The sequence below is a fragment of the Rhipicephalus microplus genome, chromosome 4 (assembly GCF_043290135.1).
Source record: "Rhipicephalus microplus isolate Deutch F79 chromosome 4, USDA_Rmic, whole genome shotgun sequence".
In the NCBI taxonomy this organism is placed as follows: Eukaryota; Metazoa; Arthropoda; class Arachnida; order Ixodida; family Ixodidae; genus Rhipicephalus; species Rhipicephalus microplus.
In genome coordinates, this window is record NC_134703.1 from 167,276,270 (window position 1) to 167,296,329 (window position 20,060).

The 20,060-nt window shown below is 46.9% G+C and overlaps 1 protein-coding gene across 2 annotated transcripts in view; it reads left to right on the top strand.

The window, feature by feature from the left end:
• The window catches only part of Vang (Strabismus domain-containing protein Vang), a 154,598-nt gene that overhangs the window by 93,027 nt on the left and 41,511 nt on the right, over positions 1 to 20,060 (top strand). For both annotated transcript variants that reach the window (XM_037423567.2, XM_075893838.1), the window contains one exon: positions 19,543 to 19,614. The gene's annotated coding sequence lies outside the window, so the exon portion shown is untranslated. The remainder of the gene's footprint in view (positions 1 to 19,542; positions 19,615 to 20,060) is intronic.

The window sequence follows — 20,060 nt, forward strand, 5'->3', positions numbered from 1 at the left end:
CCGAGAGCAACACTCCGAAGCAGCGTCGACCCAGCAGCTGTACGGGGTATTCTGCCTTGCTTGAGTCAACCTGGCTGCATCAGGGAGCGACTTTGCGCATGGGATTCCACGTCATCTCACTGTGGTGCCACGCTGGCGCGTGGGGTCTCCCTCACCAAACAGCGAACTGGGCATGTCTTGCCCCTTTCCTAGGTTCAGAGGGAGGCGGTGTTTGGCTTTCCCTCTTCGGGGACGGAGAGGAAGACGACGATCTCATTGGAGTATCCTGCGCATAAATTTTCTTTGCAAGGGATCTTGGGAAGGCGGACGATGTATAAAAACGCTAGCGCAGAGGCGCTCGGGTGTGATTCTCTTTTCATGTTGTACCACGCTACCATGTAAATACTGTATATAAACATTTTTTTCTCCTTCTCCGGCTTCTCTACTCGTCCTCTCCGGGGACTCGGATGGCCCGAGTCCGCACCACGCTACCCAAAGGCGCAACAACTTCCAACTGTTTATTTCATGCCCTCCACATCGATCTTGTACATGCGCAACAAACACAACTCATATTGCACGTGGTCTCATTCCAAGATACGTCATTTCTTTTTCCGTCAGTTCAATCGATGGCGAAATCACACAAGTTTCCCATATCTGCTATATAGCTTCGGCTTCTTCAATTGCACGTGTATGCTGATTCCGAGACCGGCCAATAACGATGCAGCTGTACAGATTAGGGGAGCTTAGCAAAGCTCCGGCGAGTACAAAGCTTTTGGCATACAACGCAATTGTGCGCTCAAAACTTAAATATGCAGCGGTTGTATGGGATCCTCACACGAAAAAAGACATCATGAATTCGGAGCGTGTGCAGAGGAAGGCTGTTAGACTTATTTTTGGAAAATACAAAAGAGAACATTCCCCTTCACTTCTAATGCTTACTAATAAAATAATACCCGTGCCACACGGGCATAGGAAATGACATTCGGTAGCGAAGACTTTCAGTTCCCCAATGACATTTTTTCCGGCGGCGCTGCTACACGTCCAAAGCGAATGACATTTGACTTGAGGATGTCGATCGCAGCACCTTCCTCGTGACCATCGGATGAGTAGCAATAAAAAATAAACAAGCGTTTACAAGCTTCATGCACATGCGATAATATATAAAAGTATAAATAAGCATATTACGCTGCCGTTAGATTTCGTTCGTTACTTTGTTTCATGACACTGCAACCGACCATGTAGCAACTTGAACCAAAGCTAGTCAGATCCGCAGCGTAGAAAGAAAATGGTGCCTGGCGCATTTATTTCACAGCGTCTACCAACTGAAGAGAAGTTTTTAAAAAGTTTTTTAAAGTGTTTAGTGTAAATAAAACACGCGAAAAGTTTCCTTCCAGTCGAATCAACGTCGTTTTATACAATTGCTTCATCAGCTGTGGCGTCGAGAGTACGCATTTCTCAGTCAAATGAGTTCTGGCGATGGCATTTGGTGACGAATGGCATTTTGGCGAATGCCATGTCGTTCATCCGTGTGGCAACGCGCGAATGGCCTTCAATATGAAGGCATTAGAAGGTAAATGCCATTTTCTCTGCCCGTGTGGCACGGGTATAAGTTCACTAGAACATCGCCGTAAACTTAGTCGCCTACAGTTCCTGCACAACATAACAAATGGGAAAATTGGCCTTCAGAAGCTCATTTTTCAGTGCCCCTAAACACACGGTTGACTAGAAACAGACACAGCTTTTCTCTCACGCCTATATTCGCCAAAACCAAGTCTCATGTGAACAGTCTTTTCCCGCGCACCATAAAAGAATTGAACTCTTTACCTGTTCACGTCATACAATCGGAAACCTTTACAAAAGAATTGGAAAACCACTTCTCTTAATATTTAGTGTTTAAACATTTCTTGCAATAGTGTAGTGAATCCCATGCGTCTTGCACTGTACGTTTTTCTTCTTGCATTGTTAGTCTTTTTGTGAATGCCTTCTCATTGTATTATTGTATTTGCCCCTCCTGCATGGGCCAGCATATTGGCCTGCAGTATCGATAAATAAATAAATAAAAGATAAAAACATTGCCAGCGCACTGCTAGGAACCCTCCCACTGAAAGTTGATTCCTTGCGTTGTATTTGTGTTCCCATAGTGTCAGTAAGGCACCGCTTGGTCTGCCCTATATAGTACTTCCCATACAATAATGAGAACTTGTGGGGTTGTGGAAAGTGAAGCGATTCGAATATTTCTTGCCCTTGTGTGCAGAATGCTGGTTAAGCCACCTTTGCCGCAGTACACTACTGCCCTGCGAGATAGCGTATCATAATTTAGAAGGGTTTGTTAGCGCTAGTCGCGGTGCATCGCACATTTTGTTTCATTTACTCATGCGTGTGTACGACGCGTAATTCTGAGTACCGGTATGATCAATGATGTTTAAATAAGTTATTGACAATCCTTTGGAGCAGTGTATCACATTTCTGCTCTCCTAAAAAAACAAACAAAAAATCGTGTGTCAGTTTTTTTTGTTTGTTTTTTCGACTTCTACATTTTGGTTTTGCGGATCTCTCGAATTTCAAAATTTTGAGCTTGGCAGATCCACGTTTAAATTCGCAGAGTCTGTCAAAGCATTTGACTTGCGCAGCAAATGTTAATGGGGACTTCACCATTGTTTGCTCAGTGGGGTGGTGTAATGTACTACTTTTATTGAAATGGGACTGCGTCCACGGTTACACTGCACGACTGGGGTGATGTTGAACTGTTTATACATATTCTTTTATAAATATAAGCCTTCTTTTTTATACTGCTCCAAGTTTGGTCTTTCATAAAAAATGCATGTTATTTTTGTCGTAACCTGTTCCAAATTTGGATTTTAGTAATCTAAAAGAAACATTTTGCTGCTCGAAAAATTGATTTCATTTGTATTTCGGCTATTGCACTCCTGCTTACAGAAAAAGAAATTACGTATATTGGAACGAAACCACGTGCAAGATGAGTCGTGTTTGTTGCGCATGTATAAGGTGGATGTGAAGGGCGTGAAATAAACAGCTCCTTTTCCTTTTTTTTTTCTTTTTATGCGGAACACGATAATACAAGCTACGTTTTTTGGAATAAGACCACTTCATAATAGTCAGAAAGCGCCGCACAAAATGAGTACATACGTAAATAAAAACTACCAAGGTCTTCGCACCTACTACTGTCGCCTACACAATGTATACCCGTTGGCAACATTGGAGTGCAAGTGCACCGCTGTCCTGTGCCTGCAAGAGAACTTATATAGATGCGTCATGCAATTGAGTTCCTTTATCATTGGCGTTATTCTTAGATATAGGATAAGAGAAGAATGTTTCATGGAACAAAGAGGATTGTGCGATATCTTAAAAGATAGGAAGCTGAGAGAGAAGAAAAGTTGACTTGGAAAGGTCACGTTATGAGGACGGATAACCAATGGCCACTTAGAGTGTCAGAATGGATAACAAGAGGTGCGACATCCCACCGAGTACGGCAAGGAGTTTGCGGTGAAATTAAGAAACGTTGAACGCATGAAATAGAACAAGTTCTCCAACAGGACAGGATGATCTTCAGGTACTTGGGTGGAGCCTTGAAGTGCAGTGGACATAGAGTATTGATTATGATGACCCATGACGTCATGGTGAAGTTTTCAAACGTTTGTTCCTTCTTCGGTCGTTGCCTTGCGGGGGGCGTTTGGAGGCTGCGATGCATTCATGTATGCTTTAGATGCGAAGCAGCTCTTTAACTATATCCAATGTAACGCTGTCCCTCCGTATGAACGCGCCACGCGTGTTGGCGCTGTGCCAAGTAGGTCACGCCGCTGCTGCGCGTTGATATCGCGCTCCCCTTGCAGTGCACGCTGACGTCACTCTCTCCCTCGCCTGCCGCGCGCTCGCCGTGGCGCCCGCAGTTGCCGCCTCGTCCGTTCGCCTGCAACACCTGCCGGGACCGCCGCTCGCTACACCGCCGACTCGTCGGTTCACGCGCAATAAACCTGACGCGCGCCTAACGTAACCTACAAGACCTACGCCAGCCATCGCTCCAAACGAATCTTCCAGCGCTGATTGCAGCACCCGCGTTAGCGCGCTGTTCATCTCGTGACGCCTCCCGTGCACAACTCTGCTACTTCGTACACCATCAAGATTCAATTCGGGCAGATTGATTGATTTGTGGGGTTTAACGTCCCAAAACCACCATATGATTATGAGAGACGCCGTAGTGGAGGGCTCCAGAAATTTCGACCACCTGGGGTTCTTTAACGTGCGCCCAAATCTGAGCACACGGGCCTACAACATTTCCGCCTCCATCGGAAATGCAGCCGCCGCAGCCGGGAATGGAACCCGCGACCTGCGGGTCAGCAGCCGAGTACCTTAGCCACTAGACCACCGCGGCGGGGCGATTCGGGCAGATAGTCCAAGTTTTGTTTTTCCGAGCCCATTTAAACAAGTGAAGACCGACTTACCTCGAAAAAAACATTAGCGGTGTAGCGCTAAAAGAGATCAAATCCGCTGTTCATGACAGTGAACACTCACTCTAGTTTGAGCCGTATATATATTCACGGCTGTGTGCGACACAGTATATCGCAGCTCGAAACGAACGAGCCCGCTTCCGCGCGTCTGCGACGTGGATAGAAAAACGACTTCTCCTTAAAGAACGGTTCGCAGAACGAGCTGGCTCGAAAGCGGTGATTACGGCTGGAGTGACGCACAATACGGGTGGTTGTTTTCTCGTCGCTATACCGCTTTCAGTGTTTTGTTGCGGGCAGAGATGAATGAGGGGTTGGGAAAGAAGGTAGGAATCCAGGTGCCGACGAGGAGACAACCTCTGTCCGATACAGCAGATTCATGTGGCCGTCCCGTATTCGGCAGTACCCCATTCGGTGGGCCAGACCTCACAACAAACAAGGTTCAACTCTATTCTTTGCACCAGATAACAAAATAAACTTCAGCGTTATTTTGTGGAGGATACCGTAATAAACTTGTAATGTGGGTCGTGCGAACCAGATTGCGCTACATTAACATGCTCCTTTTCTTGACGACAATTCAAGGGGCTTATTCTGTTGCCTGAGAGAATAGCCACTTCGCCCCCCTCCTATGACAAGAGCTTCTCTCGCACAATATTCGCTTGTTACAAGTAGGTTATGTCTGGCCATAGGGCATCAAGCTGCACTGATACCACATTGAAAATGTGAATGCGAAGTCCACATTTAGCACGCCCGTCGCGGTGATGTAGTGGTCACGCTGCTCAACTGCTCACCGCTATTCGCGTGGTCTAATCCCGGCAGCGGTACGTATACCCGTGCACGCGTTTTAGGTGGAGGTGCAAATTCCCGGGTACTTAGATTCAGGTTTGCGTTAAAGATCCCCGGGTGGTCGAAATTTCCCGATCCCTTTCCTGCGGTGTCTCTCATAATCATATCGTGGTTTTGGGACGTTAACCCCCATTAATCACTGACATATGCAAATATTAATATCAGTGGCAGGTAAACCTGTCACTGTGAACGGAATAAGGCAAAGGAAGCTGCGTAGTGATAAAAAATGACGGCAGTTCTAAAATTTCCTGAACACTTATCGCGTGCTGAACACTTCGGTCGCTTAGACCGCCGTATGCATCAGTGTCATTCGAACAAGTAAACTGAGGTTAGCTCGAAAGACTCGCATTTTAAGCAATATTCTGCCAAAAGGGAGCATTCATAAATCACCCGGACAAGAGCGCTGGTGCCACCGGTAAAATAAAATAGTAATAATTACAAAGAGTCGTGTTTATCAAATTTTATGTCCTTGATCCATCGAGTATAAAACGCTTAAGCCACTTTCGCCACAAGCAGATAATATCGGCGAGAACATATTATAGTTCTCACTAGACGTAACAAACTTTGTTACTTAAAGGGGCCCTGCAACACTTTTTGAGCATGGTCAGAAAACGCAGCTGATCGGTAGCAGAGGCTTCCGAGAACACGCGACCCAAATGTTATAGCGCAGCACGCGGCCGGGAATATACAATCAATTATCAAAGCCAGCTAAAAATTGTTTTCTCTTCCCTCGACAAATGACGGAAGATGCTTAAAAATCACACGTGTATATTGCCCATCTATCAGCCATTGGCTGATTTGAACATGGTGCTCTCGGTCGTTACAGAGATCGCCGTGAGAGGCCGCCCACTTGTCCACGCATGCGCGCGCGATCGCACTGAGAAGCCGCGTATTCGAAGAAAAAAAAATAAAGTGCTCAAGGTCATGAGGCACGCGTGACGTTTTTTGCTTGCCCATCCCATTCCTCCCTGCTTAGCTTCCAGCGCTTCCGTCGGGAGAGAGAATGCGATTGCAGCGTGTGGCAAATCTTTGTAACTCCGCTCGTACCGGACCCATTCTTAAAATTTTCGCGGCGCTGAATTTGTGAGGCAATACGCTTTTCCAGTGAATTAATTCCATGGTTAATCAAAAAAGGGTTTCAGGACCCCTTTAAGTGCATACGCTTATACGCACCTTATAATTACCAGTACTTGTATGGTCGCAAATGTCTGAAATTATTACTAAATCAGCAAAAAATGTCTCTTGCCAATCTCAGGGCACTTTTCCGCATGACACTAATGTATGTACAGCTGTGAAAGTGGCTGAAGTGTATACGCTCGCGACAGATGAGGGCCAGAAATTTTTAGCACCGCTTTCCTTTGTTGTTATAGTTCCCTTCTCGCGAATGTGTGGGCGTGTTTTGGAAGATTTGTGGCAGTGCCCGCACCGTCAGGAGAGTTGCCCAATCTTAGAGTCTCTCCCGCGCACATCCTAATGCACTTTTATGGTTAAAGTTACTTATGCATGGGATAGGTCAGCTCTATAAGTTTTTTAGGAGCGCTGTTATTTGTTAATAAACGCCTTGCTTATGCTGCTTCAAGTAAACGTTGCGAGCTTATCTACTTTGGTATGTCAGAGTATAGCCAGCATACCAATGGTGGGCTTCGCATTTCGAACCTTTCAGGCATACGTGTGTTCAATCTCGCATCGATATTATATATACTACCTCGGCGCCATATTGCCGGACATACATCCTTAGTCCGGACACATTCGCAGCACTGCAGGTGAACCTTGCGATCCGCGAGAGATAACAATAATGTCTAGGGTTTAATGTCCCGAAACCACAATATCATTATCGGGGCCGGACGCCGTAGTGGAGGACTTTGGAAATTGCAGCCGAGTTGTGTTTTTTATCTTTATTATTTTTTTTTGAAGTGCACTGCACGGCACACGGGCCTCTATCATTTTTCCTCCACCGAAATGCGACGATTTGCGACAGGAGCTGTCGTAAAGGAAGTAGGGCATGGCGCCTATTTCGTGGCCCAGACCACGGAATAATCACCCTCAATCTTTCTTTCGTAAGAGAAAAAAACCGTCGTCGGTAGAGGTGGGCTGTTTGGGCTATATCGCACTAGGCTCAGCGTGGTGCTGTTTGGTGTAGTTTGGTGTGGTCCACAAAAAAATTCTGCGTGGTCTACTCCACAGAATAAAGCGGGAGTGTACTCGGCAGTCTGGTATATACAGTTAGACACCGAGGCCTATATATGGCACTAGCATCTCACTTGCATCGCTGGTTCGTTTTCCAAAAGAATGACCCTCTTAAAATTTCTCCCCGCTTCGACATGTTCGGTTTAAGTGCTACTAAAAAACTGCGGGTGCCCGCACGGGGTGTCACGATCTTGATGTAGGACACCTCGGGCTTTCAATGCAATCGGCCACACCACACGGACACTTCGCTTCGCTTCAGTGCGCTTGCCATGCGGACTTTACGCTGACGCAAGAATGCCTTGCCTCTTACGCTGCGGCTAAGAGTGGTGTTTATCAAGTCTTTTGCCTGTCGCATCGGAATGGCCCACAAAAGCCTTTTTTCGTGATTACTGTGATTGCAAGGAGACCCTTCAGCAAGAGCAGTGTGACTGTCCTCGCTTGACGTGGGAAAGACCCACACCCAGAGAACATTGTCGACGTGACACGTAGTACAGCCGATAGTGGTCAAAGCACTGTTTCAGTTAAAAATAAAAACATACAGATCCGCACAGGCGGATCTCTTCGGTGTGGTACTGAAGTCATCTAACGTTATGGCACTCTATACAGTGCGCTCGGTTTGTAATGCGTGTCATTGTTGTCGTTTTCTACTTCATCATCTTTCAATATCCGTCCGCCGTGAAAGACAATGCAGTGCTTACGGCGCACGGCGGCTGACTCGATGGTCGCGGGTTCGATTCCGGCCGCGATGGTCACGTTTCAATGGAGGTGGAATGCTAGAGGCTTGTGGGCTGTGCAATGTCGGTCCACGTTAAGGAACACCAGACGACTGGAATTTTCGGAGCCCTCCTTACGGCGTTCCTCGTAATCATGTCAGGGTTTTGGCACGTAAAACACCAGATATTGGTATTACGTTTCAGCTACCCCGTACTTATACAGAGGGCAGCATACAGGACCTCTGTTTCTGCTTTTACTTTCTTTCCAGGCCTTCTCATCCGTCTCTCTCAGCGGGAAAGGTGGTGATATGGCCTTGGTTGCAACGATTTGTTTTATTGCCTTATTAAAAAAATAAAAACCTAGTATATATGTCGTGAAGCGGCCTTTCTGTTTCAATCTTTTTCCCGTAGTTTCATAGCGCGGTTTTTTTTTTCCTTTCACAATGTTGTGGTACTCGCCATAGTCAACACGGGCGTTTTTTTTTTTTTATATAGAATTTACGTACAGTGAAGACCATGCCAGGAAAAGAATGTCCAAGAACGTCAGAAGATACATGCACAAATGATAATGATTGCTGGAAGTTCAAAAAGACGTAAAGACGTCGTTTAAGCATATCTTAAGATGAAAAAGAAGTAACTGCACGAAAATAGGAACATTTGCGTGCTAAGAGCTGTCTTTTATGTGACATAGCTACATAGGTACGGGCGGTTGGTTCATTTTATTGCTTTCTCGATTACACATTAAGTACCAGCTTGGCCCGTTAACGGCGCTTTTCGAGGTGCGGCTTCGCGTCCACTTGGCTTTTCCCGCAGGTTTTTCGAGATGGCGCGATTTCACCACTTCGAGAGGTATGCATGCGACCGAAAGCTGGATGAGCCACGTTTGTCGAAGGAATTCGGAGCGTTTCAAGGCGGTAATCGGCCGCTTGCGTCGCGTTTCGTGGTCATGCGTGTGTACTTAAGCTACAGGAATGGGCCGCTCAAGGAGGCGTGCTCAAAGGCGTCACAAAAGCACTCCGTGTTTTAGCCTATAGCGCAGCCGTTCGCCGCCGTGGAATGCCGCTCAGCTATTTATCGACCGGTAATGATCGGGAACGTTTGATTTTTTAACGCTGCCGTCGTGGCTCTTGGGCGTTTCTGCGAGGTTGCACATGACAACTAAAACTGCAGTCTCCGGTAAGGATTTGCGAAGCACATTTCGCATGGGCGTCATTATTTTTCTTACTATGTCGACTTCCTTGATTTGCACGCACGTCGTAGTGCAGAAACGCGATTTATTTATATGGGGGGTTTAACGTCGATCATGTCAATATGATAGACGCACATGGTGCAGCAACGCGAGCAAATATCGCACTAGCACTGCTTCAATAATCGTTACCGGGGGATTTCTGCACCAGAAATAATGTCGCGTAATTAAGACCCGAGCCCCACACCAAGAAGGAAGGAAGGAACTGCCTGGAAACTGAGGCACACACCCACGCTAGGCTATTGGCGAAGAACCGGGTAGTTCTGACGAAATACTGTTAATTTGTTAGCTCACGGTTTTGAAACTATATTGAAAAAGGGCAAAAATTAAATGAGAGATGGACAATAAGAAATAACGGACCCCACACACCAAGAACGTCCATGTTTATTCGACTGCTCGTGCTTAACTTCCTCCATCTTTTCTACGACGCTCTGCTTCTTGTTGCCACGCACGTTAAGAACCCCAGGTGGTCGAAATTTCCGCAGCCCTCCACTACGGCGTCTCTCATAATCATATGGTGGTTTTGGGACGTTAAACCCCACATATCAATCAATCAATTCTTGTTGCCACCCGTTCGCAATTATCAGCAGCAATGATATCGGAAGTTTTTTAAAGCCTCAAAACCACGCATATCATTATGAGGCACAGCGTTGTGGAGCGCTCCTGAAAATTTCGACCATCTGGGGTTATTTTACGTGCACCCAAATTGAACTATATATATACAAGGGCCTCATAGCGTTTCGCCTCCGTCAAAATGCGAATGTGGCGGCCGTGATTGAACCGGTGACTCTAACCGCTACGCACTGCCGCGAACACTAACAATGCTTTTGTCCTTAGTATTAGTAATTGAAGTTTACAAACTCAGTGTAAATAAAGAACGCTAAGGACCCGGTGGGATTCGCACCTGAGTCCGCTACGTGCCAGCCCAGTATTCTACCACTGAGCTACGCTGGTGCTTGGAACTCGTTTCCAAACTGGCCTTGGGCAGGCTTGATGTAGGTAAAGTAACCGCGTTAAGTTGAGTAATGACTGCAGGAAAAGGCTGCGCTGCAAAGTTGAGGACAAAAAACTGCACTGGCACAGGAAAAGTGCATCTAACAACTGAAGTTTATTGAAACAAATAGCAAAGCAAAAGGTGGAGTAACATACAAGAGGGTTGGCACTGCAAGCAAACAACGCATGATCCGCAGTGCCTACCCCCTTGTATGTTACTCCACCTTTTTTTGCTATTTATTTCAATCAACTTCAGTTGTTATACAGATGCGATTTCCCTGTGCCAGTCCAGTTTTCTGTCCTAAACTTTGCAGTGCAGCCTTTTCCTGCAGTATGTTCCAACTAGCTCCCACTCAAGCTTTTCTCGATGAGTAATGACGCGTTTTCGATCATCGAAGGAACGACCAGATGTCACACAATGGGAATAGCGTAACGAGTGGGTCATCCAACGCTCCAACACCTTCAGAAAGCCTGTTTTTCATCACCTATTAACTGTGGCGCATACCCACTTCAGGCGAGATTTTTCATCGTCGTCAGCCCCTGCATGAAACGCAAAATTCGCACGAAATTCGTTTCAAGTGTTTACCGGATACCACGCTTCTCCGAAGTATGACGAAGGATGGCGGCCTAGTATACACAGAAAGTATACTTATTTATGGCGTAGTGGGTACCCAGCAAGTGTGCTTCTACCATTTACCCAACGATTGTTCAAAAAAGGCTGTGAAAGGCCGCTCTTCCAGCTTTCGCTGTGCTGCGTGTTCCGCGCAGGCCTGGCGATTTTTTTTGTTTGCTTGGCTTCTACAATGGTCTCAGACGGTGCGTGCACTGTATATTTATCTGCTAAGTACAGGAGGTGTCTTTGTGGTTGCGATTCGTCAAAAGCTCGCCGCATCTGGCTATTTTTGAATAATCACACACTCGCAGTGCCCTCGCTGCGATATAGAGCGCATACTTTGGCGGTGCCCCTCGTTATGTGCGGATGAGGACCTCACAGAGCATGAAATGAAGCTCGGCTCTCAAGAGCTCGGAATTTCAGCATCAACTTTGGGCTGTCCAGAGCGCCTGCGATGCTCCGGTTTGGCCATATATGTCTGTCTCCACGTGGCAGCGGCCCGCGGGGTCGTTAGCTTAAGAGCTGATACTTCTCCGGGTCATTAAATAAAATTATTCGTACCGTACGGTCCACACTTGCTCGTCTTGTGTGAATAATCTTGTGAGCGTCGTATTTTTTATAAAGAAAAGGAAGACAAACAGTTAAGATAAACAATTTTTAACGAAGTGTACAGCACAATCTCGTAGGCGATAAGCTGACACTCGCCGATTGATACAAAGTGCTTAATACAGTTGTCTCAAAATGTTTCCTGACCAGGGCACTCGTGACTAGGCTTAGTGTGACGTACCGTCACGTAGTCGTGCTGCATGCATGCCGTCGTTTATGCGTGCACCTTGCGGTAGTCTATAAAGGACCCTGAGCATTTCACTGTAGTGCATGGATCAGCCAATCGCAGTTAGCGTTCTCTGAAGAAGGGGACTTGTCGCGCCCATCTTCTCATACATATACGTTTCACTCGCCGTAGCCGAACAATGAGTACTCATGAAGCCCTGGAATTTTCGCGTCCGACAGTAGTTACAACATTGTCAGTCCGTAACACGGCGCTGGATATATAACAAAGCAACAGTAGGTGGCTCGTATACATAAGGGGGCTATATTAGGCTAACGAGCTGTCAGAAACTTAGTGAACGTTTAACCAAAAGGAAATGTTGTGCAAAAAAATTGTGACACTCGTTACAGCTCGTATATGTTCATTGTAAAAAGGCTTGAGTAAACGTTTGAGCCACGGGAATGATTCGCAAAACAAATGATGACGCTCACGACATGTTTGACGCTGACGGGCTGTGGGAAAAGTCGTGGGTAATCAGCATTTAGTCACCTTAGCGTAAGCGTCGTCGTAAGCCCAGTGGCCGCCTGAAAGCGGGTCGCTCTCATTTGTGTAAGAATAGCATGCGTGTATACTCCTCTAATCACCGTAGGAGGCCCATTCCGTAACGAGCTCTCAAGGACGCTTGACGAACGCGGCATGGTAAGGGAGCAAAAAGAGACAAGTTGTGCCAACTGGTTGTTAGGTTCTCACTGCTGTGAATTGTTGCGAATTCGTCATTGTCTCACTCGCTTTCTATTCTCTCTGAATAGCTAGCTCAATGTGGAGGTCATCCTGTGTTTCTGTATGTAGTTTTCTCTTTTGTTTCGCGTCTTCGAGATCATAATGGCGCCATTTGGTTAGGAATTCGAACACGTGTTTCGTTGTGACTATACAATTGACGACGAGCATTTGTAGGTATCGAGTGGACATCAATGTCATTGCGGCCAGCGCACCCCCTCCCCCATTTTCTGTTGTGTGTGTGTGTGTGTGTGTGTGTGTGTGTGTGTGCTTGTGCGTGCGTGCGTGCGTGCGTGCGTGCTTGTGCGTGTGTTTACATAATCAGGAGGTGAAGTCTGCTACAGCAACGGCGTGTTGGCATCGCAAAGGCGCGCCTCGGGCGAGAAGGCGTCCGCGGTAGCTTAAGACATTAAGTCGTTAAACGAGCGCTGGCCCCATGATGACGCTGGGTCAAACATCTCGACGATTCGAGGTACACGGAAGGATCGCTCATTAGGCTTCGCTTAGCCGCAGCGTTGCTAGAGTGTTGTTCCGGGGAAAAAAACCTAGCGATGTTTCTGTTGGTGCAGTCACGGCACCAGGAAGCAACAGACCTTGGACACGCCGCGTGCATGTGTTGAGAGCTCGCATTTTATGTTGGGTCTCCGTCGAGAGTACGTGCTTCGGGTGCGAAATGTTACAGACGCTCCTCGTCTGCATTCTCAGCATACCAGGCTAAATAAAGCAAGACGAGGACGCAGAGCACCATCTTGTGACGCATTTGTTTCGTGCACTTACCTGTGCGTCGGGGTTCAAATATGTCACAAGCTCAGTACTTACATCGTGCGCCCTGACAAAGTATAGGACTGCCTCTTAGGTCAACGCCCTCGAAATATGCTGCAACTTTCGCGCCTCTGTGACGTGTCATTTTTTGTTATTGAAAGTTTTTTTTTGCACATAGCGCTTGGTGTACGAGACGACTGAATTGTTATGGGATAGCAAATGCCTGTTGAACCCAGTGAAAACTTTAAGATATGGAATTCCGCTATTAAACGTGCCAGAACTGCGATGCAATTATGTCGCATTCCGTATACTGTGGGAAGCCTGTTCAAATATGGTCACGCATTTTTTACATATTTTATTATTTTTTATTGTTCACCTAAATCTAAGTAGGTGAGCGTTCCTGCATTGTCTTCCCTTTGGGATTGCGCAATCTCGTGTTGAGCAATGCAGTGCCATTACCCCTCTGGTTTAGCTGCTATTCATGCGGTTTTAATTTTTTATTCCATGCGTCTTTCGCTGTCCCTCATGCCCCAATCATTGCCTGGGACTCTGTGATTGTGTATATGCGCACATTCTCGAAATGTTTCATCCAAACGAATATGTTAGGCTCCTCAGATAAATTCAGAGCCCGGGCAGGCGTCAGCTGATGTAGTCCGATACGACTTGGGAAGTCGGGAGAGGCCACGGCCACGCCTCGTCGACCATAGACTCTCTCGCTCTCTTTTTTTTTACAGTAGTTATGAAATACTAGCTGCGTCTCAATGGTTTCATTCATGTGGGCACCTATTTATTAAATTTTTCATTCATCATTCATTCATTAGGCAGCTGACGTACCTGTTTCACTATAGCGAGAATGGAGCTTTGTGCTCCCTCCCGTGGTTCTTGCACCATCACTGGAGATTGAATTGCGTTCAAAAAAGGAGGATAGGATGGAAGAGAGGAAGGCTTAATGCGTTAAGATTCGGATTGCTCACGCTGCACGACGATGATAGCGGAGACACTCGCGACTGGCGCTCGGCATTCTTGATCTTCTTTCCCTTGGTCGGTCGCTTCGGGCCAGTCACACACTCGCCGAATGAAAAAAAAATAGTAGTAATAAAAAAGGAGAGAAGGTTGGTCGTCGAGAACGATCCATCTTGGCTAAGTGGCGGTGTCGCCGCTGTACAGGAAAAGGATTTCGTGCCTCTCCAATCTCACCGCCGCGCTCCGCCCGCGGCGCTGCGGCTCGTCTTCCGCGCTGGCGAACTGAGAAAAAGCCGTTCGAAGCCGAGGGCATTCGTGCGTGAAGTCGTTCACGAACGTCACATGCTCCAAGGTGTGTCCTGGCATACTGCAGCGCGCGCAAGGCGGTCGAAAAAAAAAAGAAAGGCACACTGTACGCGTGCACTTGGTGACGGTAGAAGGCGTAGTTAAATAACGTTGGTGCGCATGAGTGGAGCTTGGTAATGACCGTTCTATGAGTATACTCCTTCTTCAGGGACAAGGTACACGTGGTGAAATGTATATCTATAACACGAGGGGAGCAAATTAGAATGTACTCCTGGCCAAGGCAGCGCTTCTAGAACCATTTGGACTTTGAACGAAGGAGATAGGTCGGTAGCCGCAACCGAATGCTTTACTAGGCCGTCAAAATTTTGGCGCTTCTATACTCGGCAATACACTACATGCGCACAACCACAGCCATAAACGTGGACTATCAACGTGACGTTTTTTGACGTGCGAATAAACTCCCGTGAGCGTTTATTTGCACGTCAAAGCAGTCAGGTGTATACCAGACCAGCGTCTCGTAGCAACGTCGTCATTATACCTGTGGCATTCACCATTGTTTTTTTATCTGTAATTAATTGCGTATGTCATTATCCCAGTTGTCGGATGAGAAATGGGAGGGACAACAAAGTACTCTGGTTTTTAAAAATATTGCCGGAACATGGTGTTTACGAAGTAGGTAAAATTGTCGTTTGGCTTATTTGGAGTTTCAGCCTCTTGTATAGACTTCGTGACTTGCGCAATTAACTGTTAAATTGCGAGGAACATTAGTTGATTGAGCAGGAAGGCGTCATTTGCCATGCAGCTCACGTCCTGGAAACGTGCGTCCCCGGGCGCACGTGTGAATGAAAACGTACTTATCTGAAAATGAAACTAATGAAACCAATGAACAATTAAACTTAATGACCTGCTGGTTTCATAGAGTGTGTCTAACAAAGAAACGAGCCCCTTGAAAGGTTCCCCCCTTTTTTTTTTACTTCTATAGATGAGTTACATGATGTACAGCGCAAAAACAATAATGGGGTGTGATTGGGGAGGGGTGAAGGGCACAAGAAAGAACAGCACACATATAGCGCTGATAAATATTGGCTTGATCAGCAATTCTGCAAACGTGAAAAATTTTTAGAACGAATTATAAATGGGACAGCAGATTTAATAAGGGTTTGTTGAAAAACAGCTTGTTTGGAAAATAGAAATAATTGTTGCGGCTTAACGCCCCCCAACCACGTTATGACCGTGTGGAACGCCGCAGGGGGGGGGGGGGGGGGGGGGGGGCTCCGGCAATTTCGACCACCATGGGGTTCTTTATTGTATATGAGCACACGTGTCTCATTGTTTCGGAAACAATACCTGTGCTCGGGTTGTGCAGCCAAGCTAAACAGCTCTGACTTCGAAAGGTCGCATCTCCGTCTTCCTCAGTGTCGGTACTCTACGTTGCCGGTCCGGAACTTCAGGGCAGATGCGGAAGGTGGATATTCTGGAGGCTGAGTTCCCGAATTGCTGGTCTCCTGTCGAAAATGCGCTGTCAGCGGCGCTGTATTCTCTGCCTCCCTCTTTACCACTCCTCATGTAGCTGCTGGTGGTATAAATAAAGCGTTTCAGCGCAAAGGGGACCCGCCACTTTGTGAGCGCAGGCTGTGGTCGATCGTTACAATTGACAAATGTCAGCGTGGCGTCCCTGCAATGCTTCAGCTGTGTCATTACGTCCCGTTTAGTAAGGGAATGAGTCGGGACGCTCGACCCATTTCGGCGTGTTAAGCGTTGAGAGGGCTGTGCCTCACGGTCGGACAGTGGTCACGGCTCTCTGCTGGTGTCCGCGGATGTTGCGGGCTCCATCCAGGCCGCGACGATCGCATTTCGATGTAGCCAATGATGGAGGAGCGCGTGTATTGAGCGATGTCAGCGCAAGCTGAAGAGCACCAAATGGATGAAATTTGCGCAGCCCTATGGTTTGCTTCATAATCATGTGGCGGTTCTGGCGTGTACGGATATCATTATTGTGAAAGTTGGTGGTGACTAGCAAAATAATGTGAACGAATATAGCCACCTAGTGCAAATACCATCTTCTGCCTGCAGCTGAGAACAGCACCTTGTGAAGCCACTTCACAAGGGAGCGGCACTTTGCTTCCTTCGGAAAGAAGGAATTACATGGAACGGTTAGAGAGGCTCGTTTTTTAGTTGCCTATAGCGGACCCAAGAACAGCTCATAGGAATTTTTTTTTCTCTTACTTTCGCTACGATGGTGGTCGTTCCGCCGTCCATTTTATTGGTTCGTTTCATGAGACAGCGGACCATCTGTATTAAGGATGCGGCCATAGTATTTCTCTTTTTAGCAAGGGGAGGGGGGGGGGGGGGGGTATGCATGGCTGTGCGTGCGTTTGTACTTGTGCGTGTATATATACACACATGCAAAATAGAAAATTTCCCAGAGGGTGTGAAACACCGCACTCCCCTTCCCCCTCTCGGCTGCGCCAGTGATCTGTATGTAGGTCGACATTACAATAAATTTAATTGTGTTACTGTGATGTCGGCTATGGTTGTAAAAGCGGTGGCCTAATCATTGACGTGCTCTCGAATGCTTTAAACCTTGTTTAGACAAGTCGCAGTGTATGTCGTGGCTCTGTTTTTCACCTCGTAAACTGCGTCCGTTAAAACTATGTGTAATTTCTATTCAACCAGCGCCAACCTTAGCTTTAACCGCAACGACAGCATTGATGAAACTTGGCATTCGAAGATTTTATCTCTGGAGTCTACACAGTGCTCTCTATAATGGGTAAAAGAAGAAAAAAACACACCTAAGTGTGTAAACCTTATCAGCAATAAATTATAATTTGTGCCCAAAGGGGAGACATGCATGGATACATGGGGTAAAGCATGTACGATTGCACACGACAAGCAGGCCGCGAGCAGCCACCATGGATAAAGCGAGCATGAGCATCTCTCGGGATCGGCTTCATTTCGGATGACCGATGGGGCATCTTTACAGTCTCCGACGTTACGCGGTGCCGTCTTTAAGTGCGCACCATTCTGGGGACTTATGTAAACGCACTTTCCACTGGAGCGAGCCGTTTCGAGCGAAATTTTAAGCGCTGCATACGAACGGGCCTTCGGTCGTCTTGACAGCGCGAGATAGAGATCGCGGCGCGCGTATACTCACTGAGATGGACGTCAGACTGATTAACTCTAAATCCCCGCGCCGCGGTCTTTCTTGTCGCTGCTGTCTTAATTCCCCCCCTTCCAACCCGCGGGTGCGGCTTCCAGTAAGGCGTCGCCTGGAGAGCATTCTCGCGTGCGGTCTGCTGCTCGCGGGGATCGCGGCGTGTAATGGAGATCCTCCGCTGCATGCTCCGTCGGCTTCTCCGCTCCGATAATCGCGTTCGCAATCGGTTTTCTCTAGCTGCTCGCGACTTCGCCGATTAGGTAAACAAACGGCGGGCTTAAACGTCTCGTGCAGCGGCGCACGGGAGTGGCTCTATTTTTCTGGGGTATATATGAAGACGACTAGTTCATGCCGGGTGGGTAAAACGAAACGAACAGCCCTGTCCCGCTCGCTCAGTGTCGTAAACTCATCTAGCGTGGAGCGCGCATAGAGGGTCCACTAACCCGGCTGCATTCGACCGTGCGTGATTTTGGAGACAGAACCTTTTTGTTCGTTTATGTAATTATACTGTACTGGTCGAAACCGCCAAAATCACGTGTATCGGATCGCCGTGCCATTAGCCGCGCAGATAAACGCAACTCGCTCAAGCTATCTTCGTGCGCTTGTTTTTTTCTTGTTTTTATACTGGTCAGTTTTGGAGGCAGACTCGTAGAAACAGCACACAGCTACCTTTATCCTACACTCACCGGTGGGTATAAGTGCGACTGAGTCGATCCATTAGTGCGCTTGTCGACCTGAGTGTTACATGTGCACCAGCTTGAGCTACGAGGATCAATTGTAATTATAGTCGCATCATTATTATCGTAGTCAATTCATTATAGTCGCATTATAGTTAACTGCTGCGTCTCGTGGGAGCTGCCTCTTTTCGCATGTCATATCCCGGTTCAACTCTATTTTGCTGCTGTCCCGGCGGACACAATTTGTACTCTGTTAGGGCGCATCAGATTCTTCACCAAACCACTCTTAATTACCTTATTTATCTTAACCTGTTCGCTGTATATAATCATGCATAAATATATGGCCGCACCTACAAATATTCTTATGAAAGTAGGTATACACAGCCGGTTGAATGGAGTGGAGTGGTGATTAAACACGTGTTTAATCTTTATTCCGTGTGCTTGACGGAATCCGAAGCACCGAAAAACATGGGCAGACACCACGAGCGCTGAATTGAAGTGGAATTGATTACAAATATACAGCGAAAAAAAAGTAGAGAATAGCGCGTGAGCGCCACTCGACACCACAGTAAACAGACACGGGATATTCTCGAAGCGTTTCTAACAACGAAAAAAAAAACAGAAAGATGACGCATGTGTCAGCCAACCTTCACTGAGTCTGCTGGATTGTGAGTTTAGTCCATTGTAGAAATCTGGTTTCAAACCACAGTGGTTTTGGTCTGTCTTGTGTATAGCCATTTATTGAGCCGTCCACGTAAGTGTGCGCTCACCTGCGCCACCTACATAATGTGCTTCTTCTTTCCCCTCTCTCTTTTTATAACATATTCAGTTTCAAGTCAGCGCTATAGGGGCGTCTGCTCTGTTTCGTCTGTCCTTGTTTTTCGGCGCTGTGAAGTTATTCCGTCATGTCATACAAGCTCGCTCGAGCTTCCTTGTCCCCGCGTTTATAGATGGACGCCGTGTCATTTTACCTAAACTATGAGATCTGGGGAAGTGTTCTCGCCTTTCAAATGTCTAGTATGTAATGTTCTGTCCTTATGTGCAGTGGGTGTCGATCGTCTCATGTTCTGTTTTGTCGTTTCTCTTTTCAGAACCAAACATGCAGCGGATGACGCGCGACTTGTTCACGGAGGACGAGGCGCCTCCGTTTATGCTTACGTGAGGTGAGAATGCCAATATTTTGGGCAATGTATATATAGTATAAAATTTTTCTATCGAATAATCTCATATGACACATATGTCTCGCATCCATTAATCTCGTATGAACATATGTGAATCGTATATGTGTCCTCGTATGTTGATACGAGGTTATGCGATATGTATCATGTGTCTCATATGAGAATTTTCGATTTCAGTTTGACACATAGTAAAAACACGCTGTGATGCTACTCCGCTACGCTCTCGCGATCGTGCGTGTAATCGTGCCGTGCAAGGGTTCGGCCAGGAACATTCCAGGACAAAAGCAGAAAGAGGCTAGGAAGGGGGGGGGGGGGGGGCGTGAAGGTCCGATCTTTCTTTATGTATATAGTGGGCTTGGTTTGCACGCATACGTGCTCACAAAAGATGTAGAAATTATGATGGGGTTAAACTCACCGAATCCGCCTTACTA